Consider the following 27,688-nt stretch of genomic DNA (forward strand, 5'->3'; position numbering starts at 1 on the left):
TTTGAAATGTGCATTTATTCAAGCAGTCGACAGTACTGAGTTACTCGATATAAGAGTTCTTATGTTTTCTAGGGTCACAGCTAGGGATGGGGACGAAATTCAATTCAGCACCCATTTAAAGCTAAATCTATCAAATCCACACTTCCCCAAACAACATGTGAACTGAAACACAGCCATCCTTCTACATATGCACTTATCTGCTACATCTTGCAACTCAGTTCTCCAACCAAATGATGCGTACAAAAATGCATATATTAGGGGGAACTGTGTATAAAATGCACGTGCCAGTTGAATAATATACCAATATATCAGGGAAAATGCTTGCAAAAATATATGCATTCAAAACTGTGTTTATTAGGAGAAATTCACACCAGAATGCAGATAAATTTCTATTGATATATGGAGATCTTAATGTAACTGTGGAAAAAAGAGAAACAGATAAGCTCTTCCATCATGTTCATGGCTGCCCTGTCCCACCTCCTCCATGTCTTGGGGCTGAACCACTGCAGTGTTCTATTTATGCAGAATCCCTACACGATGTAGGGTTCTGAATTGTGTGGGAAGCCTATATAAGTAGAGATGGCTCCCCACTGCAGAAGTCCAGCCCCAACGTGGAGAAGGTGGTGAGGCTAAGCCTTGAGGAACAGAGGGGATGGGATCGAGAAACAGGTTCCTGTTCTCTCCAACCATCATGTGATGGGACTAAGGGGAAACGACTGAATGATATAATCTTCTATATGAAGATAATAAATGCTAGTTTACATGACCCCAGTCAAGCTTGCAAAAATCTATCACTTGCCTGATAATAAATGTTGGAAATGTAAAGAGATTGAAGGTACATTCTTTCACCTTTGGTGGACGTGCCCAAGGATTAAGGCTTTCTGGGAGATGATCTATAATGAAATGAAAAAGGTATTTAAATATACTTTCCTGAAGAAACCAGAGGCCTTTCTCCTGGGCATGGTCAGCCAATTGGTGCCAAAGAAGGATAGAACTTTCTTTTTGTACGCTACAGCAGCAGCAAGAATACTTATCGCAAAGCATTGGAAGACACAAGACCTACCCACCTTGGAAGAATGGCAGATGCAAGTAATGGACTATATGGAATTGGCGGAAATGACCGGCAGAATCCAAGACCAGGGAGAAGAGTCGGTGGAAGAAGATTGGAAGAAATTTAAAATCTATCTACAGAAATATTGTAAAATTAATGAATGTTAATGACGTTGGAATGAAACGAAGTGGTTCTAGCAATAAGGCAAAATAAGAATATGTAAGAATCGATTGATTAGATGAAAATTTGAAATTATAATATGTGAGGATAAACAATTAAGGGTAAACTAAGAGGGTATGGATTTGCTGAACAAATTTTTTAAATGGAATACAAAAAAGGGAGGTGTGAGGAAGTCATGAAAATAAGTAAATGAGTGGTAAGATTTCAGAAAGAGGGATTTTCTTTCTTTTCTGTTCTTTTCTTTTCTTTTCTTTTCTTTCCTTTTTATGTCTACTTTTGGTTTTTGTACTTTTTGTGTTTGTCTTTTATTGTCCTGTAACCTTTTTCTTGTTGAAAACTTAATAAATATTATTTAAAATAAATAAATAAATGCTAGTTTACTATTAATGTTTTTATTCAAAATCATTATAACCTGCTTTTCACCATCTGGGTCCCAAAGCAGCTTACAAAATAAAAGCATACTTAATAGGCCTTGAATTCATCTTGATTCATCTCAATTACAATCTGTGGTTTTTATCACCGATAGTAATTTACTCCCCATCTCACTGGGTTACTACTTACAAAATTCAAACTCTGACTGGAGAACCCAAATAACACTGCTGCTTTGGAAAGGAATTGGTAAGGTAAGCACTAATATCCAAATTAACATACATGGATTGTATATTCTTCGGACTGGAGGCAAGGGCTGGCATTCTTGGGCAAGTGCTGATGCCCCTGTACTGCCACCGATATCCGATCCACCATAGCTCTATAGCACTTCACGGTTATACCACTCACACAGAGAGCACTTAGTCACATGCCTTCTCATTCTGGCAGGGGATGAGGACTGGATGTGCTCAGTCCAATTCCCAGAGTTGCTCAGGAGGAGGAGAAAGCAGGTGAGTGAGCAAGCAGTGACTGCTGGTCCTCCACACTGAAAGCTACCCATTTGTTCATCTGCCAGTTCATTGCCACTGCTGCTCACTAGCTCAGAGGAGGACAAGTTGTTGCCATCTCCTTTGTTGCTTGTCTGCCAGATTTCTTGGCAAGAAAATATAGAGGCAAGAAGGAGAGGCCATAGCCACAGATGATGGAAGTGGTGCAGAGCCCACCAAGGACAGCTTGCCAGTTAATGTGGCTCTGAAGGATGTGAAGGAATTGCTTGACTGGAAGGAGCTGAGAACTGTGCAAAGCTATTTCTTAAGACAGCTGTTGATGTCCTGACCTTGTATTCCAGCTTCTCTTTGAAGAGCAGATGCCAAAGAAGATTTTGCCAGAAACTAAAGTTCTCCTATGATAAAATTTAACCAAGCTGTCATGTCTGGATGACTGCTGATTGCAAGAAAGGGAAAGGAAAAAGTAACTGGTAGAAAAGTGCAATGCTTTGAGTTGAATTCCCAAATGTCTACTTTTGCTGAGCCCATGAGCTTGGGTGTAAACAGTAGCATTTTTCCTTTGTACAGCAGTCTCCTGGGTCGTAAGCTAATTTTGAGACACCTCTAGGTTTCAATGTGATTTCCCATGGCTAATATTTATTTGTTTGTTGTTATTTTTAACAACCATAATAGTTTTTGTTGTTGATGATGATAATGATGACAGAGCACTCAAACACGTTATCTTATTCATTCCCATTAAGGGTTTGGAATAGCAACCACAATATTGATCCAGACAGTTCAAATTTTTGTATCAAAGTCCATCTTTAAATCAATAATGGCTTTAAAAGATTCTCTTTCTCCAAATCAATATTTGTTCATTAGGTGGGCCGAAATAAAACTATGTTCTACTGCTGAGCATCCTCTCTTCCAATTAGCTTTCTCTTTTGCTTTTAGATCTAGGCTACCAGGCAGCTCTTCAGCGCATAGCAAAAGGAAGTCAAATCACATTATATGCACTCAACAACATTAAGAAGTGACAATTCGCTGTATGTAATTTTAAAAGTGATCAGTTCCCCTTTAGTTGAGAAATAATTTCACTGGATCCTTTTTGCTGTGATATTTATTGGCCTGATTTCAGGGTATTGTTTTTCCCCCACGTTGTCTTGAAATGCGTACTGTTAATTCAATTACTGAATCCCCCTCAGACATGTTTTTCATAAATTTTATATCATTGAAATGACTCTTGCTAAAATACCTAATAATTTATTTGTGCGCCTAACCAACTTTCTTTTGTTCTCTTTCATCTTTCTGCAGGCGTTGACAAGGTCAACCATTCTCTTGCTCTTTGTTCTTTTTACACAATTATTTCAGTTACCCAGCCTCCTGTCTCTGTTTTCTAGTCATGTATCTCCAGAAGCAGATGATGTGGGGGCACAGCTGCAGAGACACCTTCCCACCATAAGCATTGCTAAAGCTTACCTGGATGGGATTGGGGCAGGGAAGGAAAGGGTGGCAGCAAGATTGGGGCTGTGCAGCCATACCATCAGGAGTAATGAATTGGTTCCACTTGTGTCTTTCTGTGGCCCTGACCTCATCTCCCTGCCTGATCCCCATTCAGGTAGACTGTAGTGACACTGGTGTTGGGAAGGTGGCTCCACAGCTCTGTTCCACTGCACCAACCACTACAGTGGTGCCTCGCAAGATGAAAATAATCCGTTCCGCGAGTCTCTTCATATAGCGGTTTTTTCGTCTTGCGAAGCATCCCTATTAGCGGCTTAGCGGATTAGCGCTATTAGCGGCTTAGTGGCTTAGTGGCTATTAGCGGCTTAGCGGCTTAGCGGCTAAGCGGCTATTAGCGGCTTAGCGGCTTAGAAAAAGGGGGGAAAGGGAAAAAACTTGCAAGACTCGCAAGACGTTTTCGTCTTGTGAAGCAAGCCCATAGGGAAATTCATCTTGCGAAGCGCCTCGAAAAACGGAAAACCCTTTCGTCTAGCAGGTTTTTCGTCTTGCGAGGCATTCGTCTTGCGGGGCACCACTGTACTGGGCAACACCAATAGTTTTTCTTTTCATTGGCTTACATTCATTATAGACTTCATTTTGGTGTTTCTCCTAAATGATCACCACCACCACTGCCACCACCATCATTATCATCACCCAATCAGCCCGTCAGTGGAAGCCCTGTGCAAGGACATTGTGCAATGAGGCTTTCCCCCATCTCCTCCCCCACACATATCCCATACATGACAAAATAGGTTTACGCTTGGGAGAACCCTGAAAACAGGGGCAGGGAGGGAGAGGGGAGATTGTTCTGTCTGACAAGCTGGAATGACCAGAAGAGCATGCCAGTGAAATCCACCTGTTAGATTTATTAACTGCCCTTCACCAGAAGGGCCAAGGAAGGATTTCAGCAGCATAAAATACTGCACTATAAACAGTTTTAAGAGTGGACTTAAATATACATATCTTAAGTGTCAAAGGCCAGGGTAAAGAGATACGTCTTCAACTTCCCTCTGTAGGGAAGGAGCATCACAACTTTGGGACTGCCACAGAGAATGTCCTCTACTGGGTCACCACCTCTTGATCCTCTGAGGGTGCTGGAACTACTGCAAACACCTCCTCTGTAGAGCCTAACACCTGAGAGGGTCTGTAGGGAAGGAGATGGTCTTTGAGATATTTTCAGACAGATTTAACCCTTTGCCCAAGGGGAGAGTGTGTGTATGCTTGGTCAGCTGGTGAGGAGACAAGAAAAAGTCAGCCAGGCTAAGGCTTATGCAATCTGACTTATTAGAAGGAGGGGCGTGGCTGATTACTTAAAGGTGGAAGCCCCATCTCAAAGCAGCAGTCAACGGAATTCAGTACTCACCTGCCCAGCTTTGTGGCAGCAGCAACCAGTGCTGGGGTATCCATGTGAATAGGATCCTCCCATCTATTCAATGGTTCCATATTCATAAAAGCATTTGTTGTTATGGATCAGAATCATTTGCTAACGTAAATATTATTGAGCAAAGAAATCACTCCTGTTTCTCAAAATCACCCTTTTGGCACCAATATAAAAATCAGTTCATTTGTATGCTTTTATTATTTATGGTATTTCATTGAGACTGCTTTTCCATATCAGTTTCTATATACCAGGAAACTGACATTTATTGATATGGATCTAATCCTTCATAGCCTGTGGGTGCACTAAAAAGACAAGAAGTGTGCACAAAATTAGCATTTCTGTGTGAATCTCTCATTTGAATATCATGACTTCATGTTTGTTTGTTTGTTTGTTTTTAAGTCTTTGTTAACAGTATGTTAACAATGTGTTAACACATGCTCTCTCTCTTCCAGCTCCCCAGCCCCACGCTATCCTCTCACCCTTTTAGTTTGCAGCAAACATCAGGGTGGCTCTGAAGCACTAAAAGAAATAAAGGTGGGAGCAAAGCAAAAGAAGAAGTCAGCTTGAACTAGATATGAAGGATATTTTTATTTGGTTTGCCTGCTAAAGCAAAGCAACCTAATGTGCAGATCAAAATGCATTTCTATAAGTTTTGCAGTGGCATTTTGATTCTATTTAAAAATAAATAAAAACAAAAATGTATACAAAAATGGGAGGATTTTTGTTTACACATGAGAGAGAGAGGAGAAAATGGGATGGAACTGATTTGACTGAACTCATATGAAGCTGACATGGAATAGAAATACAGTGGCACCTCGGGTTACATACGCTTCATGTTACATACGCTTCAGGTTACAGATTCTGCTAACCCAGAAATAGTGCTTCAGGTTAAGAGCTTTGCTTCAGGATGAGAACAGAAATCGTGCTCCAGCAGCATGGCAGCAGCAGCACCATTAGCTAAAGTGCTGCTTCAGGTTAAGAACAGTTTCAGGTTAAGTACAGACCTCCAGAACGAATTAAGTACTTAACGCGAGGTACCACTGTAGACTGTTCCATCTATCCCCAACCTGAAGTGATCTACCATATATTTTGGAAAGCCCCCCCCCCCGGGTTTCTTTGCTCTCTATGCATTTGGAGGCTGTAATGCAGAGTTCGTGAGAAATTTGGTCTGGGGAGGTTCTGTCCTTGGCGAAAATACTGAGGGCCTGATAGATGTCCCTAGAGGGTCACGGTTAGGCTCCAGGTCTGAGTTTCCCCACCTCTGTTGTGCAGGAAGCTGCTATCTCATTCAGTGCATCAGGATCCTTAACTGAGAGGTGACATCACACCAGGACAGGAATAGAACGTGCTGGCAGCCAAAGGCTGCTGGCCAGGCCAGCTGTTAGGTATTCAATTTTTATAGTTGGCATGACGTGAGTGAAGTACAGTAACTGCTAGGAGCAGGCATCAGTGGTGGATTTCAGTCCTCCAATTGCCGTCTGTCTTTATGCAGCCAGATGAGGCAACCGCAATTTGCAACACACATGCAGAGGCTTAAACAATGGTACATGACTTGAAGCCATCCCAATTTTGGGTTATTACCAGTCCTGCTAAGTGGCCTTTATTGCCACTGAATGGTGCCAGACTTACATTTAATTTGCTAAAAGAGATGTCCTGATTAAACTGATATCCTGATTGAATTACAAGTGATTTGTGCTGAAATGTACTGTGCTGGAGTATAGCTTTCTTGACTGTTTGCTGACCCCCAAGTTCCAGATGTCACAGCCAACCTTCTATGAAACCCTTACAATCAGTTGCGTCCTTCTTCCTTGCACATCCATATCCCACCCTGCTTTCGCTCTTGCCGCTTTGCCTCCTGTTGTGCTGCGTAAGGCTTTTTGCAACAGCAGCAAACACAGCAGCTGCTCCTTGCCTTCGGGAGAGCCAAACATTCTTCCAAACCAGCTCTTCCCAGCTTAACCACCTGCCAGTCTCTCCCTCTGGCTACTGAAGGCAGCCTCTCCACCTTCACCAGCCAGCTTCTGCAGGGAATAATAGTCCTGCAGGCTTTTCCCTTTGAGAGAGACTTTCTCCAGAGCCCTTGACTTCAGGGTCCCCAAGCCTGATCCTCTCCTCCCAACTTCTCTCTCTCCCCCCATCTAACATTTCTCTTCCTTCTTGCAGCTCCTGTCAACTCCTGTGGCAACATACCTTTACCTCCTCCTCCAGGATTCTGGCTCCAGCGCTCCACATCTCAGTCCCATGAAAGTGATAGTCAGTTCCAGCAGAAAAAGTTCTGCTCTGCCTGTGCCATTCCCCTTCCCTTCAAGCCCAGGAACGTTGAGTCAAAACTCCCCTGCCAACACCTGCATTTTCAGTCTCAGGCAGGCCCTCCTTCTTCCAGGGAGGGGTCTGGAAGGAAACTCTCAGGAATGGTTAAAATATGTATGGCATGTTCAACCTGGAGAATAGATGGTTAAATAAGAGTATCACTGGGTGACCTGGAAGGGAAACATCAAAACCCATCATGGTCTCACTGTAAAGTTCTCACTGTGTGTTCCTTAAGGTGAGTATTTCTTTGTCTTTCTGTTTGATTTTCTGGAGTTACAAAATGTATAAAGAGTCCCTGCTTCTACAAAAATCCCAAAGAAATTGTAAAACACAGATTTTAAAAAATGAAGGAAAAGTCAGAAAATTGCTGCACAAAACTGTTTGTGGGGAGTACTTCCCATTCACCTTGCCAAGAGACATCACCTTGCCAACAAAGGTCCATATAGTGAAAGCCATGGTTTTCCCAGTAGTGATGTATGGAAGTGAGAGCTGGACCATAAAGAAGGCTGATCGCCGAAGAATTGATGCTTTTGAATTATGATGCTGGAGGAGACTCTTGAGAGTCCCATGGACTGCAAGAAGATCAAACGCATCCATTCTTAAGGAAATTAGCCCTGAGTGCTCACTGGAAGGACAGATCCTGAAGCTGAGGCTCCAATACTTTGGCCACCTCGTGAGAAGAGAAGACTCCCTGGAAAAGACCTTGATGTTGGGAAAGATTGAGGGCACAAGGAGAAGGGGACGCCAGAGGACGAGATGGTTGGACAGTGTTCTCGAAGGTACCAGCATGAGTCTGACCAAACTGTGGGAGGCAGTGGAAGACAGGAGTGCCTGGTGTGCTCTGGTCCATGGGGTCACGAAGAGTTGGACACGACTAAACAACAACAACAAAACAACAACTTCCCATTCGTTTGTTTCCCACCTGCCTGGGAGTTCTTTTAAGATTTGCTTTCAGTTAATCAACCTTCGTGGGTTATGTGTTGCTGTGCCCACCTGACAACTGATGGAGCAGAGATGGAGCAGGGGAACTGTTTTTAAAAAGGCAGATCTGAATCCAGTGCATCTGTTAAGTGGGGTGAAGAATGGATTGATGGGAAAAGAGACTCCGTCAATACCCCCTTATACAGCTGAGTGCACAAGAGACGTTATCAGCCATGTGGTGTCCCCTTCTTATGATAAAAGGTAAAAGCAAGCAAAAGTGTTGCTTGTGTCACCTTAAAAAATGTACTTATTTTTATTATGCTCATGCCAAATTTATTATGGCATAAACTTTCATGGGCTTAATTCTCAGGTGCATTAAATGTTATCCTCTGAGTTACAGCTATTTATGCATGAATTGAGGTCAGAATGGAATGAAAAGCCGAAGTTCAGATGGTGATCATTTACTGAGGCCATTCATAAAACAGTTGGTTTTTGTTTTTGTTTTTTAATCCTTTATTGAAGTTCATAGATATCATACAATATCTTAAATCCACACATACAAAGAAAAAAATAACTTTACATAAATTTACAGTTAAATATTAAATTACTCTTTCCACATATTTTCTAACTAAACTAAGATAAAATGAAATAAGACAGAGCAAAATAAAGTAAAATAAAATAAAGTAGACTTCCCGTCATTTCCCAATGTAATTAATGTTTGTAATATTGAATGTACTTATAATTATTACCTTCCTCTTAATATATTTTCTAATACTTTCTTATAACATGTCGTACCATTTTTCCTTATTTCTTAATATTTACTTCACATGAGGGTCATTCAAATGCTGCCATAGGTGTTATATCACTGTTACATTTTTGTAAATATCTCTTGAACTTATCCCAGTTTTGAATGAATTATAGTTTTGTATTCATTCATAAAACAGTTGTTTGTGAAAACCACACACAGCCTTTATTCCCATTTGAGCCACAGATGATAGATCAACATCAGTGGCTGCCACCCATAATGGCTACGGTCTACCTCCACTGTCAGTGGTAGCAATGCATCTGAATACCAGCTACTGGAGGTGAGAGTGCTCTTGTGCTTGGGTCTTGCTTGAAGATTTCCCATAGGCATCTGGTTGGCCACTATGAGAACAGGACGCTGGACTAGGTGGGCCATTGGCTTGATCCAGCAGGCTGATCTTATCTTCTTAACTTGACCTCTTGATTAATTGTAATACAACAGTTTCAAGATGCAGTCTGCCTTTGAAGTTTCTTTGTTCAAGGATGGACATTTCAAGATAATTAAATAAAATGTCCTGGGAGGTTGCAATACCCCCCCCCCCAAGTTTTTCGAATATTGCAATTTCTGGTGTCAGATTTGTGTCCATTTATTATCTTGGCCTCTTTGTCCTATGAAGAATACAAAAGGGCATTGCTGGCATTTGATGGAATATATTACATCGGAAGATGAGCAGATGAATGGACTATTGATGTCCTGGCTGACATGATTAAGTTCTGTAATAGCATTGCCAGAGTAGACATGATCTTCTTATTGTGCTGATGAGTCCCATTGCCTTGAAGCAGCACACCATGAAAATGAGCGCTGTATCATTCTTTATGTTTTCTTTACAAAGGGGGAACTGGTGAATATTTTCCATATAATTTCACCATGCATTTATACATCAGCATTTCCCCATTTGTTTGTTTTTAGCTATCATATAATTAAGATCTCAAAAGGCCACCCTATTCAGATAATAATAGGCATTAATATCCATTACTTTGGCCAAACAGGGTTATTATTTAAGTTCAGCAGCAAAGGGTATTGACGCTGAACCCTTGCTTTGGGGATATGTTGTCAGTAACACCCTCAAAAAGTAAATATTAAAGATCAATAATAGCCAGAAGCTTGTAAAAAGAGACTGAATATACATAAGTCAGAATTCAGCACGAAAGTATATGCCTGTAAGCCCTATTGATTTATGTGGGTTTCAGAACTGAAAACTGTGCGATGGATTGGAGCCACAGTCAGCAGACAGTGATCAAGATGCAATATCCTGGTAAAACTACTGTTAACTGAAGGATGGTAGCCATATTGTGAGATGTTGAGAAAGGGGTAATAAGATCATAAAGAGTTCCAGAGTTTGGATAATGTGCAGAATCAGTAACAGTGCCAATCATTCACTTGCAAGAAGTAATATCTGGACATGAATCCTTCTGCAGTTCTGCAGCTGTAAGACGTCCCTGCCTTTTGACATCTCTCTACGCTTTCCAGCTCCTCCTTAAAGCATTTTTGTTGAAGCAAGACTACCCACACATATAGATGTTCTTATGTTTCAATCTTATTTTCCTGTTGATTTTAATTATTTTGAATTGTTGTTAACTGTTCTTATGGATAATTTCAACAGTTCTGGTAAACTGCTCAGAGGTTATACTCCAATGAAGTGCTATATAAATTAGGTTAAATAATAAAATACTAGACATACAATACTAGGAGCAAACCCCCAGATTAACACATCCTCCATCCAGGCAAGCAAGAGGCATGATCAGAGATCAAGGACACCTTCCAGCCAGGCAAAAAAAACTCAAGGAGGGTGCAGATCAGGGCTGCTGAAGAAGGAGTGTGGCCTGGGAAGAGTACAGTGTTGTTGTTGTTGTTGTTTAGTCCTTTAGTCGTGTCCAACTCTTCGTGACCCCATGGACCAGAGCACACCAGGCACTCCTGTCTTCCACTGCCTCCCACAGTTTGGTCAAACTCATGCTGGTAGCTTCGAGAACACTGTCCAACCATCTCATCCTCTGGCGTCCCCTTCTCCTTGTGCCCTCCATCTTTCCCAACATCAGGGTCTTTTCCAGGGAGTCTTCTCTTCTCGTGAGGTGGCCAAAGTATTGGAGCCTCAGCTTCAGGATCTGTCCTTCCAGTGAGCACTCAGGGCTGATTTCCTTCAGAATGGATAGGTTTGATCTTCTTGCAGTCCATGGGACTCTCAAGAGTCTCCTCCAGCATCATAATTCAAAAGCCTCAATTCTTCGGCGATCAGCCTTCTTTATAGTCCAGCTTTCACTTCCATACATCACTACTGAGAAAACCATAGCTTTTACTATACGGACCTTTGTTGGCAAGGTGATGTCTCTACTTTTTAAGATGCTGTCTACTAGGAAAGGTATAAAGGCTGGGTGGGGTGGGTGTGTCACATTTGGCCCCTGCACTTGAAGTTCCCCATCTCTGCTTTAGACAGTATACTAACAGTAGCTTTTTATGCAGCAGGGAGCCTAACACAATTTTAAGCATGTAACAGAAGCATGGCTGGAAATCTGCATCTTCTCTGTCTTGGTCCAATATGAGGCCTCACCTTCCTGTTCTGAACCTGACTCAAACAGCTCCAGATAATCGAGCCTGTTGTCAGATTCACCTGTCCCATCCTTCCACACATGCACTGCCTCCACACACCGCTCCGTTCCTACGCTCGCTGCTGTGTTTGCCTATTTTTACCTGTTAAATGTTGAAGGGCATAATATACCTGTCAGTGACTAACCCTTGGCCAAAATTCACATGGCATGATCATCGTGGGTGTTTGTGTGAAAGCCCACAGAGGCCTGTGGGAGAAGGGGTGGGCTGTCTTTGTGCGTGCAGGTTATTAAACTCTGCATTGGTTTTCTCCCTATTTAAACAGCATTTTCATCACTGTTTAATGAATGAATTTAGCAGGCAGCATTGTGCAGATGACGTTTTTATATGCTGTGTGTCTGCTTCAATCTTATTTATTGTGCTTATCTTGTCTCCTCTGCTGTGGTCATTATTCACAGTTGGGTAACTCTTCACTGTTGGCAAACCCAGAGTCAATCAATGAATGCGGACCATTCCTTTTTTCATCTGCTCCTGTTTCCTTCCAGCACCTTTGGCTGCCTTTGTGGCAGAGCGGAAGAGACAAGGCAAATGCCTTCGGAGATTGGAGCCGGGGCAAATAATCAGCAGTACTGGAGGGATTTCTTCACGAAGACTGAGGATGGAAGCAGATGCTTCTGTTAATATTAAATGAAATTGGATGGGTTTTGAAATAATAAAGGAGGGGATACTCCAAATGTATGACCTTGTTCATCTGAGGGCATAGGAGGCATTCAGCTCATTCTTCGTTAGGAAGCAGCTGAAATATTTGCAGAAATAGAGATTAAAGCTGCATGTGAATTATGCTGCTTTTAAAAAAAATCAAATCCCAAGGAACGCTCATTCGAATGCACACTCCAGTTTTTAATGAAGTTTATGTTTCTTATCCAGTTTTGACAGCTGGGTCCTCTAGAATCAAAAGGATGCAGATGACATGGGTAAACTCACCTAAAAAGCCTTCTGGGCAGAGAGGTAAGAGACTTTGGGAATGCTCTGAAGCTCAGAGGAAGCAAGGCTGAACAAGGGAGTGAGTTGGGGGAGGAGTTAGCAGCCAGAAGCCATTCTGCTTAGCTGGTTGGCATCTCTGGGAGCTTCTGATGAGGAGCGCATGACCAGGACTTATAAACAGGGGAGTCTGCAAGGGACTGATGCAATAGAGTGAGCTTGTGGCTCTTGGATTAAGGCAGGTTGCTTGTCTGAGCTGTTTGGAGGTTTAATTGTGAGTTTGTCTCTCTCTCTTTCTGGGTGTGACCCTGTGCTCTATTAGAGCATATGATCTGAGAGGGAGGGGTTATGGTTGAGAGGAAGCAAGTTGACCAAGACTTGTAAACCAGGAGCGTTTGTGAGGGCATTTGGATGGGGAAGCCAGGAGTGCTGTCTCGGAGTGTACGTAGGGCCAAGAGACATGGATGGTGAGGGAGCTGCTGCAGTGACCCGCAACCCCTGTTCCATGTTTGTCTTCCTGCCTGATAATGTGCAAAACTACACCTGCAGAAACTGCAAGGTGGTTGCCTTGCCAGAAGAGAAAGTACAGCAACTTGAGGCCTGCCTGGAACAGCAGCATGGGGCAGGGAAGGATGCTAGGGAGGTGGAAGACTGCCCATTGCAGGAGATTAACCCCTGGAGGAACAGGACACACAGAAGCAGGACTGTCAGGAGCCACGCAGTGTCATTGGAGATGGAAAAATGATTCCATGCCCTCATCTTGGACACAGAACAGCTCCTGCCACTCCTCAGAGGAGGAGGAAGAGATGTGTGGGGGTGGTAGGTGACTCCCTACTGAAGGAGACAGAGGCACCAGTGTGCAGAGGTAACAGGATGCCCTGTGCTGTTTTCCAGGTGCAAAGATTCAGGATGTGAGAGAGAAGTTGCCAAGTCTTATAAAGCCCACTGACCACAACCCCTTCCTTCTGATCCATGTGGGTACAAACAATACTGCCAAACACAGCCTATATCAAAGGACTATGAGACTCTGGGTTGGAAGTTGAAAGGCTTGGGGCACAGGTGTTTTTTTCCATCACATCTTCCTATTGAAGGTTGTGCCCCAAAGAGAGAGAGGAAAACACTGGAAGTAAACCATTGGCTGAGCAGGTGATATTGTGAGAAAAGGTTTGGCTATTGGAACTTGGTCTCTGCTTCATTAAGGAAGGACTTCTGGTGAGAGATGGGTTGCACCTCACAGCAGTTGGCAAGAATGTGTTTGCTAAGAGTCTCATAAACTTATCAGGAGAGTTTTTAATTAAATGACGGGGGAGGACAATATTATCTATGATAGGGGAACATCTGGTTATAGGGATAATAGCTTCACTGATGTACAGGAAATGGAGGTGATGCTACAGAAACCTGCTAAAGCGCAGAAAACTAGAAGAAGGAAGCAGGTGGAGGGAATTGTTCATGGCTTTGGTTGTCTCTATATTAATACACTGAGTATGGGAAATAAACAAGACAAATTTGAGCTCTTAATGCAGGATGGCAAATAAGACCTAACAGGCATTATCAAAACCTGGAGGGATGAGACTCATAACTGGAAAATAGAAACAGAGGGGTATAACCTATTCAAAAGGAATAGACCAGACAGGAAGGGAGAAGGAGTAGCATTATATGAAAAGAATTTTTATACTTGTGAAAGGATCCATGGCTTGGTGCATGGAAGGCAGATTGAGAGTATCTGCCACTTTATTGTGGGTTTATGCTAGAGACCTCCAAACCAGACTGAAGACTTGGATGATGCCTTCCTAAAGCAAATTACCAAACATTCAAAAAGGAGGACTTCAGCTACCCTGAAAACTGCCAAGATTGTAATGATATGTAGGGGGGAGTATGTGGACATTCCCCCTTTCCCACCTGCCTTGTACTGAATCAGACCTACCTAGCTCAGTATTGTTTACACCAGTATTTCTTGGGTCTCCAGCTGTTGTTGAACTCCCATCATCCCTGGCCACTGGACCTGCCAGCTAGGGATGATGGGAGTTGTAGTCCAACAACAGCTGGAGACCCAAGTTTGAGAAACACTGGTCTACACTGACTGGCCATGGCTCTACAGGGTTTCAGGCAGGGATTTCCCCCGCTTCTATCTGGAGATGCTGGGAATTCAACCTGGGAGTGGGACTTTGTGCATGCAAAACAGATTCTCTACCACTGAGCAGCAGTCCTTTCCCAGAGTGGCAAGGGTAGCACAGCACATCCACCCTTGCTTCTTCAGAGTGATTTTCTCTCAGCCTTGTTAATTCAGTGATCCCCTCCTCCCTTGCCCTGCTTAAGCAGAAAACCAAGTTGTCCCCTTTGCCTCCTACTCATTTGGTTTAAAAATAAGCACCCTGCACTGACTGCTGACCCTCAGTCTGATTGCTGGGCCCCTCTCTTTCCCCACTCACGGTGGCTTTTCTTTTCGGCCCTCGTCTTGTTTATGATTTATGAAGCTTTCACTCTATCGCATTTAACAGGCTCAGTACAGAGAGAAGAAAGCTTTTAGCTGGGAGGCAAAATGAGGGAAGCAATGGTTCATGTTGTTCTTAATGTAATTTAGAGGCGAATTTCAAGTTAAGAAAGCCAGAAAATGAAACAAGGCTAGGGTGACAGCCTAAGAGCGGCTGCAAGCACCTCTCCCCCAACTCCCCAAGAGCCCCCAGATTTTTCCCGGAGGAGAACATTAGCAGCATTGACAACATAGATGGATTTCCCCTCCAGCCACCGTGGAGGGTTTGCCTCTCCAAACATGGGAAATTGCATTTGTGCCTCCACAGAGACCTCTAACTGGGTCTCGAGGGGCAAAGCTACCCTCTGTTATTCTCTCCCCCCTCCCTTATTATAGCAGTCAAACTGACAATGGGATTTGTGAATCTCTCAGTTGTTATCTGAGACGCCTGGACAAACCTTACCACCTCTGTTTGATTCAATAGCAGGTAAATCACGTACAGATATTGGTTTCCAGCGAAATTGCATAATGTTTTTCACCTATTTCTGCCATTGAGAGTCACAGCCACAACAACTCTCCTTTTGTAAGATGTGCAAGTCTCCAAATAAGGGACGTCTGTCTGTTGGCTCATACAGCCTCTGAGTTGCTGGCTTAGCTGTGGATGGAAGAAAACAGAACATGTGCAGAATGCTTAGCAGTCAACAGGATACACTCTGTGCATGCTCAAAGGCAGTGCTGCTTAGGGATGTGCCCATTTCTGTTTCTCTTTTTTCTGGTCTTAAGTTTTTCTGGTCTTAAGTACAATACATTTCCTCATTAATTTTAAAAGTAGTCATGCAAATTCATCAGTGAACTTCTCCTGATGTATGCAATTTTGTCTAATTACATATTTTTGCAAAGCAATTGACCCTAATATAATGCATTTTGTACATTTTCCCCACCAATATCTGCATATTTTAGCCTAGTATATATATCTTTGTGTATTATACTTGACATTTCGCCTTTAGTGTGCTTTGATGTAGCATCAAAACCCTGATAAACTTTCCTGCTCTGAATCTTAAGTTCAATGAACAATAACAACAATAAGAAATGTAAGTGCGCAGAACAGCAAGACAACTTTCTATAAGCAGTAACATTGCAAATAGGGATAGATCTGTCAAATTCAGTTTTCTCATTCTCCCATTCTTAAACTGAGTTCTCCACATTTCTGCAATAATAACTTTAATAATTTAATTTTGAGAAATGTGAATTTTGAAAAATTGTTGTATTTTGGTTTTCATATTGTTTCAGAAAGTTCAAATTAAGCAGCTTTACTTTTAAATGTAAACTGAATCAAATTCCACCCCATCCTGCAATAAGACCTGCAGCAGCAGCACCTGGTACTTCCAGGAAACTGGAGAAGAGACTTACCATCTTTGCCCTCCCTAATAGTGGGGTAGGAGAGCTAAAAAAAATTATCATCTGGCAAACAATGCATCCCTTTGGTTTCAGATAGTAAATGGACAGACAAATCTAAAAAGCCCAGGACACAAATTTTCACGGCCCCCTAGTAGCTATGGTGGCTCGTTTACCAGAAACAATGTATTTAACCTTAACTCTGGAAGTGTATACTTGATTCTGACCAAACAGCCTTCTAGACATTAGCAAGAAATGGCTCTCTCTGTGGTCTAGCAGAGTTGATAATTAACTGTAGTTCTCTACTAGTCTCATGTGAGTGTTTAACTTTAGCACACATGGGGTATTCCATTGTTAATCTCAATCTTGAAGGGAGTTGCCGATTTGTCATTATCTGGATGCCACAGAGACAATAAAGAATGTGATAATGGCTCTCAAGGAGGTGCATAGCTTTAGGCTGGAATGCAGGCTGATGGAGGCTGCAAAGAAAGAGAGACCTTTCATTCTAGGTTTGTTTGGAAAAATATTTCTAAGAAGATGTTGGGCCTTTTGAAATTATCTGGGTGCATCATTGATTGCTTGTACCTGTTTTGAAGAAGTTCTGGTTAGTAAAGCTTTGAATCAAATACTTATGTTTAGGGAAGTTTTTAATGACTGATGTTTTAATGTATTTTTAATCAGATGGGTGAGGTATAAATAATAAATTATTGTTATTGTTATTGGTCTGGGGGGGATTCCAAAAGGAGTCCATTTTTATGCATCCTGTTGCTTCAAGCTAAACAATATTAATAACTGCAATATCCCTGTGGTTTGATTACTGATAGCTAACTATTATGGTTATGTTCTACCTCCACTGTCAAAGGCAGCTTGCCTCTGAATACCAGTTGATGGCAATCATGAGGTGTCAGGGACAGTACTGAGGAGGGCTACACTGAGGAGGAATGGTGGGAGCCTCCCCCTCCCCTTCCCCCTGCTCCTGATCAGGAACCTGAATCTTCCCAGGAACAGGAGGACAGTATAGATTTGGAACAGTGGTTTACAGAGGGACATAGTTCAGAAGGCAGAAGCTGGGAAGTACTGGAGGGGGAACAGCTAGGGGGAGAAGCACTGGGAGAGAGAAAGTTAATGGACTCACTGTTGCTGGAAAGCGTTCATCTACTCAGCCCAAGGTCAAGAAGAGCAGATAAGGCACAGAAAGCACAGTGGTTGCGTGATCAGGTCACAAGACGCGGTAGTGACATGGTTGACTAGGGAGGAAGTGGATGGAGCTCTTAACTGGGAGCACCTTCATTCCTAAGAATGGATTCTTTGTTGTCTCGCTGTGATCATTAAAGGTTATACAGTGGACGCTTGGGTTGCAAACGTGATCTGTGCGGGATGCACGTTCGCAACCCGCAGCGGCGCGTCTGCGCACATGCGGGTTGTGATTCGGCACTTCTGTGCATGCGCAAAGCATGGTTTAGCTCTGCCAAAACCCGGAATTAACCCATTCCGGTACTTACGGGTCTCGGCAATCCGTAACCCCCCAAAAATGCAACCTAGAGCGTCTTAAACCCAAGGTATGACTGTAACTGGTAAGAAGACTCCTTTCTCTTTGTTTTGCTTATCTACTGCCAAAGGGGGGCGGGGTGGGTGAGGAAGCTGATTCCCTGAAGGGGTGACACTATTGCACTCGGGTCCTGTTTGCCATCTTCCTATAAACAACTTTGAAAACAGGGTATTAGATTTGATGTAACTGCAGCCTAATCCAGCAGGGCTCTTCTCATGTTTGGTAAGAAAAGTAAAGTAAAAAGTAAAACTTCCCAAAAGAATCATAGCACAACACGACAGTAATTTTGGCAGAGGGTGGAGATAAATACATAAGCTGCAGTTTTATAGTCAATTATTACATGGAAACTTTAGTCAAAACAAAATAAAAGAAAAAAAATTCCTTCCAGTAGCACCTTAAAGACCAACTAAGTTAGTTCTAGGTATGAGCTTTCGTGTGCATGCACACTTCTTCAGATACCTTTAATGACAGAAATGGGACTCCTTTGTGAAGAAAAGCTAAGAGTTCCACTGTAGATTTTATGTTTCTCGAAAGGACATTCCACTCACTCCCACCCCTCAAAAAAGGTTATTTTGAAAGTTCCCAAATAAAGGTTGAGGATTAAAATGCCTACCCAGCCATAATTCATTTTAATTAGTTCATGAAGGTGACCATAATATTTAAATGAGGCTTAATTATAAAGATTGAAGAGATGATTTCATGAAAGTGAAACTTAATCTCCAAGAATTAAGACAGCCAGAACAAGCCAAGTCACTTTCAATTCGGAATGTGGGCTCTGATGTGAGCTGTCTTGGCTTGGATTTGTGCTTTATCTGAGGCTTATGCACATATTTTTAGGGACGCAGGTGGCGCTGTGGGTTAAAGCCTCAGCACCTAGGACTTGCCGATCGAAAGGTCGGCGGTTCGAATCCCTGCGGCGGGGTGCGCTCCCGCTGCTCGGTCCCAGCGCCTGCCAACCTAGCAGTTCGAAAGCACCTCCGGGTGCAAGTAGATAAATAGGGACCGCTTACCAGCGGGAAGGTAAACGGCGTTTCCGTGTGCGGCTCTGGCTCGCCAGAGCAGCGATGTCACGCTGGCCACGTGACCCGGAAGTGTCTCCGGACAGCGCTGGCCCCTGGCCTCTTGAGTGAGATGGGCATACAACCCCAGAGTCTGTCAAGACTGGCCCGTATGGGCAGGGGTACCTTTACCTTTATGCACATATTTAACAGTCCTAACATCCCATTCACTATGCGATCCTTGACTGGTTGGGATCACTTTAGGAAGGAAAAGGAAATCCTAACCAAGAAAAAGGACATAGAAACAAAAGCACTAAAGAGGAGCAGAAAAAAGTGAGCATTCTCTTATAGGCTTAAAAAAACCAAAAACAAAAAAAACTCCCTCTCCCCATCCAACCGGAAGCAGTACTTTCCACTTAAAAACTGAGCAGGAAACCATTCTGCGCAGCTTTTGATTAATTTGAGTTTGTATCACTGACAGTTATTCTACTTTCTCCTTTAGTTTTCTCTTTTTAAACTTTCATCTACTTGGTTTTGAAGATTCCTTTGTCAGTAAATAATCTTAACAGCAGCGCTGAACAATCATTGTTTGCCTGCAAACCACAATGAAGAAACACTTCAAAACTCATTTGACGGGACAGAACTTTGAAAAACAACAATGAAATGGCAACTCCTAAGGCAAATTGTTGTTAAAGCCGGTCATTTTAAGAGTTCGGCCATAAGAGTTACTCCATCGTTTTATCATAACTTAATGTGTTATATGCACAATATACTATGATATTAAGTAACATTACTAGAATAGGCACTATGGGGGGGGGGGTATTTGTATTGATAGCTTGCTCCAGAATAGACAGACAGGCTGCCAGCCAGGTAATGTTTTACTAGTTGAACCAGTAAAACGGTCTTGTGTGAGTTAAGTTCATTATTAAATGAGAATGTTTGGATAACGCCCCCCCAACTTACTAAAATTCATCATGCAGCTCAGTGCTACCATGCTGATCGCACACAGCTCTGTCTCTTTCCCCCATCATTATCTTTTCTATTTTTATAATTTTCTTTTTTTATTTTGACAATGTAATAATCATAAATAAATAAGAATAAAAATGTGCACCCCACCCCCGAGACCATTCCATTGTAACCTCCCAAAATTTCAACACCTCTTGCGATGGTTTCACCCCTTTCCGTTTTAACAGTACAAATTCTACAAATATCTCTCCAAAATCATTTCTCCTGCATAGTCCCCATCTTACCTTAATAGCACATGTTAATTTATCATTAACAGGTATATCCCACACAACACTATCAAGAGAGGAAGAGGAGGTCCATTGCTACCCCCTTTGCTGCTCAGCAACCAGAATAACTGAAGAGAAAGTATGGAGAACATGAGCTGTTCCCCCAGTGAGTACAGTGTGAGACTCCTCATGTCTGGCAGATGGTCACAGTTGTGCTAGATTTGCATGCTCGTGCTTAAAGAACAAAACCCAGAAGAAAACATTTATTCCTTTTTCTTTTCAGAACAGCAATAAGATTTGGCCGGAAGGGAGGGCTGCTGTGTTTTACAAAGCAGAAGTCACTTCATCTCCTCCTCTCTGCCTGGAACACCCCCTAAGGATATGGAGTGTACAAAGTGACACAAACACAATCCTGTGAGGCATCTCCTGAAGTAAATTTGGAAACGCCATCAAAAGTCAACCCTTCTAAGAGTCTCTCAGTCACCTTCAAAAGTTTGGTCAAAGACAGCAGCTTTGGTAGAGAACTTTCGTCCTTACCTGCTCGGGCTAGAACAACTGGCCAGAGTCCCTCCACATGTGCAAACATAGCTATGTGTGTAACACACTTCCCCAGCCTGCTCATCATGAGGAACAGGGCGGGAGGAGAAATTCAATTTTGCTTGTGTTTTACTTAAGAAACTACCTAAATCACATTTCTCTGACCCACATGTGAATTGAAACACAGCTCTCTTAAAGAAAATTTCACTTCCCCAAATTTTGCAGCACAGTTCTCCAAACAAACATTATTAACATTATTTATATTAATAGTTGCTCCCCCCAAAAAAAATGAACACAAAGAGACTTAGAGAAAGAAAAACAGATATAAAGGCAAGAATAAAGGCAACCTAAAATACAGTGGTATGCATAGAAGAGCAAATTCAACTCTGCCTCAATTCCCACTAAAAATATGCAGAGAATTACTCTCCAAAGGCCCTGGGTGAATAAAAATGCCTTTACATAGTGCCTAGAAACAGATAGTGAAGGCCTTAGATGTGCCTCCTGGCAAAAAATGAATGTAAGGGGAGGTGGGGGTGGGATGTGCATAAAATGCATAGATCATTTATTTATTTGAATATTTATGATTCTCATTTTCATAAAATATACCAAGGTGGCTTGCAATGTAAAATAAAATAAAATCAATCAATATGCATTCAACAATTTAAAAAATAGCAATAAGACTGCAGTAGATGAAAACAGTGAACATATTTAGTGGGGGGAAACTTACAAATCTACATCATATTACAGAGAACTGCTTGGAAAAATCTGTACACTATAAAACGTGTACAAATAAATGTGTACATATAAAATGTGTTTATTAAGAGAAATTCAGACTAAAAGGCTGAAGTATTTTCATTTGGTTTTTTTTATTTTAAAAATCACAAATTGCTGCAGAAACGTGGAGAACTGATTTTTTCAAAATTAGATTTTATATATTTTTACGAAGCTAAACATGGAAACTATATAAAGCATAATAACAAGGGGGGTCATATTCTCTCTCCCCCCCCCAGCTCTCAGTGATACAGTTAGGTTACCAGTCAGTTAAGAATTCTAATGCTTGTCAGTTTAGTTTCATGGTGCAACCTGGAGTGATTGGAAGGAGTCTAGATGGAGAACTGATTTTAAGATTGGAAAAACAAGAAACTGAGAGAATTAAAGCTGTCAGATTTCTCCAGCCTTAGTGTGGAAGAATTCTCTCCCCCCCCCCCCGTGAGCAGCTGTGGCAGAGGCAGGGGTCTGGTTTATGGTGGGGCTATTCCATGTGGCTTCATGGCTTGCTTTCGGTGTTCTTTCAATAAATGGGTAAGTCATATGGGACAGTCCCTCAGCCATTTGAAGCTGACTATCCTATCCTATCCTATCCTATCCTATCCTATCCTATCCCATCCTATCCTATCCCCTCTTAATTGTCTCTTCTCCTGGCTAAATTCACTCAGTTCCTTGAACCTTTCCTCAAACTATTTTAAAAATGTTTTTTTAAAGTCACCCAGTGTCAGGCTTTCGGTACTCAGCTCTCCCCCCCCCCCCAGCTGTAGATGAGCAGGACAAAGTGAAAAGAGTTGCTTACCATCTAAAGAGTCTTTAATGATCACAGCAAAAGAACAAAGCAGCCATTCTTGGAACGACGGTGTTCCCAATTAAGGTTTCCACCCAGTCACTTCTTCCCCTTGCAACCAGATCTCAAAACCACTGTGCTTTTTGTGTAGCCACCTTATCTGCTCTACGTGACCTTGGACTGACAGGCTAGACACTTTCCAGTGAGAGAGAGTCTGTTAGCTCTCTTTCTCCCCAGTACTTCTTCACTTTGCTGTTCACCCCCCAGTTCATCCCAACTTTTGTCTTCAGAACTATGCCCGTCTGCAAACCACTGTTCCAAATCTATACTACTCCACTGCTCCTGGGCAGCTTCAGGATCCTGGTCAGGAGCAGGGGAAGGAGGACGCTCCCACCATTCCTCATCAGAGCAGCACTCCTCAGCCTGGTCTCTGGCAAACATATGCTACACCTTTACAGATATCCGGAAATCCAATCTCTGATGAGTGGCTGATCATACTATGGGGAGTCCACCACCTGTCTCTCTCGGAAGGTTGTTCAGGGCCACCACGCATTCCTAAACCCCATACCAAAGAACCGTCTTTCGCTTGCTCCTTCTTCCCCCATCTCTGTCTTGTGGAAATCCAGTTCTGCTGTGTGAACTTCTGCACTCACTCCAGGCTTTGATTCATCATGAGTTGTCCCAGAGGAAAGCTTTGACAGATGCATTTCAACTTACACAAATAAGCCTCGAAGATCTCTCACCCCCCCCCGTCCCCCGATATGCCCTCTCATATTTATGACAACTGTTTTGATTTATATCATGTTAACATCTTGCATCTTCATTATTTGAAAGCAGCAGAGAATTGGATGAGATTCAGCCCTGCCTTAGCTACAGATTCAGCAGCCTCAAGGCAGCTTGAAATATGATGCCGCCCTTTCTATGCATAATATAGCAGAGATGTTCATCCAGTTCACATTTTAATGGGAAGCTACCAAATTTCCACTTCCCAATCCAATCGATAAATTGAAACACAGCTCTCCTTTGGGAATTTGACCTTTTGCAATGCAGGCGAAGCATCAAATGCTTTGCTACTGAGGGTTCCCCAAGGGTTGCATTATCATGTATATTCAAATCGGAGTGACACAACCCACTTCCAAGTTCTCTGGCCTTGCCCGTCCTCTTCTGACTCTGTTTCCTCGTCACTGCTCAAAGCTAGCCCTTAACAATAGAGGTATATGCATCGCCAGCACGTCTGCTGGCGATGCAACACTGAAAAAGGTACTATGATGCATATATGGTGGAATTGTTTAAATATCAAACAATTTTGGGAAACAATATATAATGAAATGAAAAAAAATGTTCAGATATTCATTTAGGAAAACACCAGAAGGTTTTCTATTGAGAATAGTATCAGGAAGTCTAAAGGAAGAAGACAAGACATTATATTTATATGCAACAGTAGCCGCAAGGCTATTGATTGCGAAAAACTGGAAAAGTGGTATAATACCGACAAAAACAGAGTAGCTTGCCAAATTATTGGAGTATTACAATATATCCAAAACAATGGGAAAAATTGGAAGGATCTCAAAAGAGAAGATAGACAAGGACTGGAAGGTGTTTAAAGGATACTTGCAAAATCAGAATGCCTATTAGAAAAAACAAGTTCCGTTATAAATACTGAAATACTAAAGAAGATGGATAACAATGTGTAACAGAAAAAGAAGTAGAAAAGTTGGTTTGAAAGTGTGTGAAAGAAAGTAATAGAAGTGGAAAGAAATTGCAATTGAGTAGATTGGAAGTCTAACACAAGGGTGGGGTGAGGGGTGAGGGATGATGGTGGGAAAAGAAAGTATCTGTGGGATTGAGTGTGGGTATGTATGAATATTTTTAAAGATTGTATGAAATGTATGCTTGTTTGTATATTTGTAATATGTATGTATTAATGTTGAATTATTTTAATAATAAAAAATTGAAAAACAAAACAAAACAATAGGGGTATATGGAAGCTGTTTTCAGATGAGAATGCTGGTTGTTCACAGTAACCAGTGGGGCCAGAATGTCTAAGGATGGGGGAAAGAGTTTCTAGGGAATCAGTTGATTACAGGAATGGGTTTGGGATTCACTACATGTTTCCAAAACTCTGGGGTCAAGAAACTTTTCTGTTCACTATTGAGATCCTAAAGTGTTTGAATCCACGGCCAGATGCCGCATTTACAGAACTGCAGGCTGCAAGCTGGGGAATCAGGTACAGAGTCACAGATGATGAACCACCTTGCTTATTATTCTCAGCAATAAAAATGGATCTAACTTTCTCTGGGGCACTGTGCTCCTGTGGCCTCATTTCCCAGTTCAGGTGGCCAAAGACACTGATCCTGCAGACGAGCGTCTTGCAATGTACCTGCGGCACACAGTAATCCCTCTGACTTTAGATGCTCCCCGTTGAGTTTCACAGTGCACAAGGTATACAGTATTATTACCAGATCAGTCTCTCAAGTCCAATTGATTTCCTAACTATGCCTTACTGACATGGATGAAGAGGCACAGCATTTGCCCTCCAGCAGCAGAGAGGCAGGCATGTGTGTAGGGGGGAGTCTTTGTGTTGGAAACGGGTGGAAGAATACAGAACCCCAGAGAATGAAATGATCCTGGGTGGATTTAAACGTTAAGCAGCAGAGTGAATCATTGTGTGTTTATTTCATAAGCACTTAATCTCCCCCTCCCAAATAGCGAAAAACAAAGATAAATGAAATATTTTTTAAAGGATCACTACGCCTGTATTGCTGGCAATTGAAAGTCAGCCACTGGTGGCAAACATCCACTTCAGGATGCTAATTTATAAACTAATGAAGTCTTGCTGAACATAAAAAAGGCATTAGGCATCTATTAAAGCATGAAGCGGCAGGGGTGGGTAAGAGCAGCTAAATGCAAGATGCTGCTCTTTCTTTATTCTTTCTCTTACAACTACAGTACGTATTGGGAGGCTATAGCAGGGCCAATTACAGGCCAATTTGCCTGGCAGTCATTGGGCCGAGGGTAGCTGCGTGAAGTTCTGTGCAGTGGGTCTCTTTGCACATGGGCAGCTAGTTAAACGCAGCAGTCCTCATGCCACCACAAATACTGTTTTAAAGGGGCATTTACACTGGCATTCGAGAAGCTTAGAATGAAAGAGTTGGAAGGGCCCTTGGATGCCATCTGGTCTAAACAGGATGCAATTGCAGCATCCCAGACAGATCTAGCCTCTGCCAGCTTTCCAGCAGGTGGGTCATTATTGCTCAGCAGGAGGGAGAGGTCCGAGATAGGGGAAGGTTGGTGTGGTGCAACCACACTAGCAAAACTACCCAATTGGCTATGTCAGTGTACTCCTCCCTTCCTGTAAGCAGTAGCAACTGACAGGGGTATAGCGTGGGGGGCTATGGCCCCAGGTGAAGTGATGGACATGAGGCAGGAGTTGATAATGCAGGTGAGCTGCGCACAGGTGAGCTGCATGCAAGCTGCTGGCCAGCTCTGTGGAGCCTCCTTTTATTGACACAAATATGCAGACCCAGACAGATACATTTTGGGCTGTGGGGTGGTACAAAGTTATTTTGGCACCTGTTTCCACCGCGTCATTTTCCCCTTGCACTGTGTATGATGAAGGAGACAAAAGGTCTCAGAGACAAAGGTTACAGACAGGACACCACAGACTACTGAGATCACAAAAGGTTAGACAGAGGCCATGGTGTTCAGACAGCTGTGGCTTGTCTGTGAGGGGGAGTGTGCCCCACACCCCAAGGTCACGTGTGCAGGCAGACTGAGGCTGCCTGCGTGTGGGGAGTGTCCTCCCTCCGGACCCAGCGATCATCCCTACACCTAGGTGCACAATTTTGAGGGGGGGTGAACCAGGTGCTCCCCCCAGGTGCCGGTTTCTAGGAACCCTGTTCTCAGCTCCCCATCCTTCCCTGCCTACCAGTGGGGGTCTCTGGGCCTGGCCTCACTGTCATATCTGCAGCCCCCTCACTGAATGGCTGCCTGGCCAGTGCTCACTCGCTCCTCATTTGGCATGCTTCTCAAAAGGTGAGTGGGTGTGGACGGAGGAGCTGGGCAAGGGGTGAGCTCAGCACAGCATGGCCCTGCACTCCTCTCCACAGGTGAGGAGGGGATTTGCCCACCAAGGACTGTGTCAGCTGGCAAGACTCCCCCCTGTGCTGGCAAGCAGGTGGCACACTTGGCTCCAGTGGTGTCAGATAGACTCCATTCACCCTCTGTGCCCTGCTCCAACCTGGCATGCATGCCCCAGGCACTGGCAAACCACGATACAACACTGGAAACTGACCTGCTGGACTCTCCCTCATTTTCATCAGGATGCAGAGCTATTTGATACTCAATTCCTTGCTTTATTTTTGCTTGCTTGTTTGTTTGTTTACTTATTGCAATTATTTCCCACCTTTTTCTCCAATGAACTCAAGGTGGCATACATGGTTCACTGCAACCTCATTTAATCCCCACGAAAACCCTGTGAGGTAGGTTAGGCTGAGAGGCAGTGACTGGTTCAAGGTCACCTAGTCAGTGTCATGGCTGATGGGGATTTGAACTCTGGTCTCTCAGGTCCTAGTCCGACACTCTAACCACTACGCTACACTGGTATGTTATTAGAGAACTTTATGGATAGAGGCCCTGATGCTACATGGAGAAATTCACATACCAGTGAACACTGCACAACAGACATAGTTCCAGCCTGGTTTGCATTGCTGGTCAGTTGTACTTCTTGTCTGTTTTTAGAGTAAGAAGCAGTGAGCTGGATTTGGTCTCCTTCTTTGGAAAGATCATCAGTATGCTTGAAGATAATGTGATGAAAACACATGCACTGCTTCTCTTTTCAGACAGGTCTTCCTGGTGTATTATCAGGGGTGACTTCTAACAGTTTCATGCTGTTATTTAAAGGAACATGCTGCCACATTTCTCTTAGGACCTAATTGAGTCTAAAACCCTGTGTGTGCCATTAATCGAGATCTTGGCCATAGGTGTATTATATACATCATCTTAATCAAATTCTGAAATGTCAAACTGATATTAAAAAGAGTTTGTTTTGAAAAACATTTCCATAAACAAACATAATTTCCTAGCTGTTCACCTGCAGACATGGGTTTCTTCCATATCTGCACCATAATGTCAGGACAGCCCTCTTCTACACATGATTTCTCAGCCCAAAGGATATGTATTGTTCACACATTTAATCTCCCTCCAAGATATGTTTTGTTTGAAGACCCCAAATAAAACTTTTCATTCTATGCATGCTTTCAAAATGTCTTAAGTTATTTATCTATCCAAGTGGGTCGGTGGGGGTGTTTGGACATGGGGGCAGATTTAGGGCCATGTGACCAGGTGCCAAGCCTAGGGGGCGCTATGGGGTGTCACAACTCTGATGTTGTGAATTGAGCAGAATGAAAGGTGAGAGGTTGTCAGG

Source organism: Podarcis cretensis, assembly GCF_951804945.1.
Source record: "Podarcis cretensis genome assembly, chromosome: 10".
In the NCBI taxonomy this organism is placed as follows: Eukaryota; Metazoa; Chordata; class Lepidosauria; order Squamata; family Lacertidae; genus Podarcis; species Podarcis cretensis.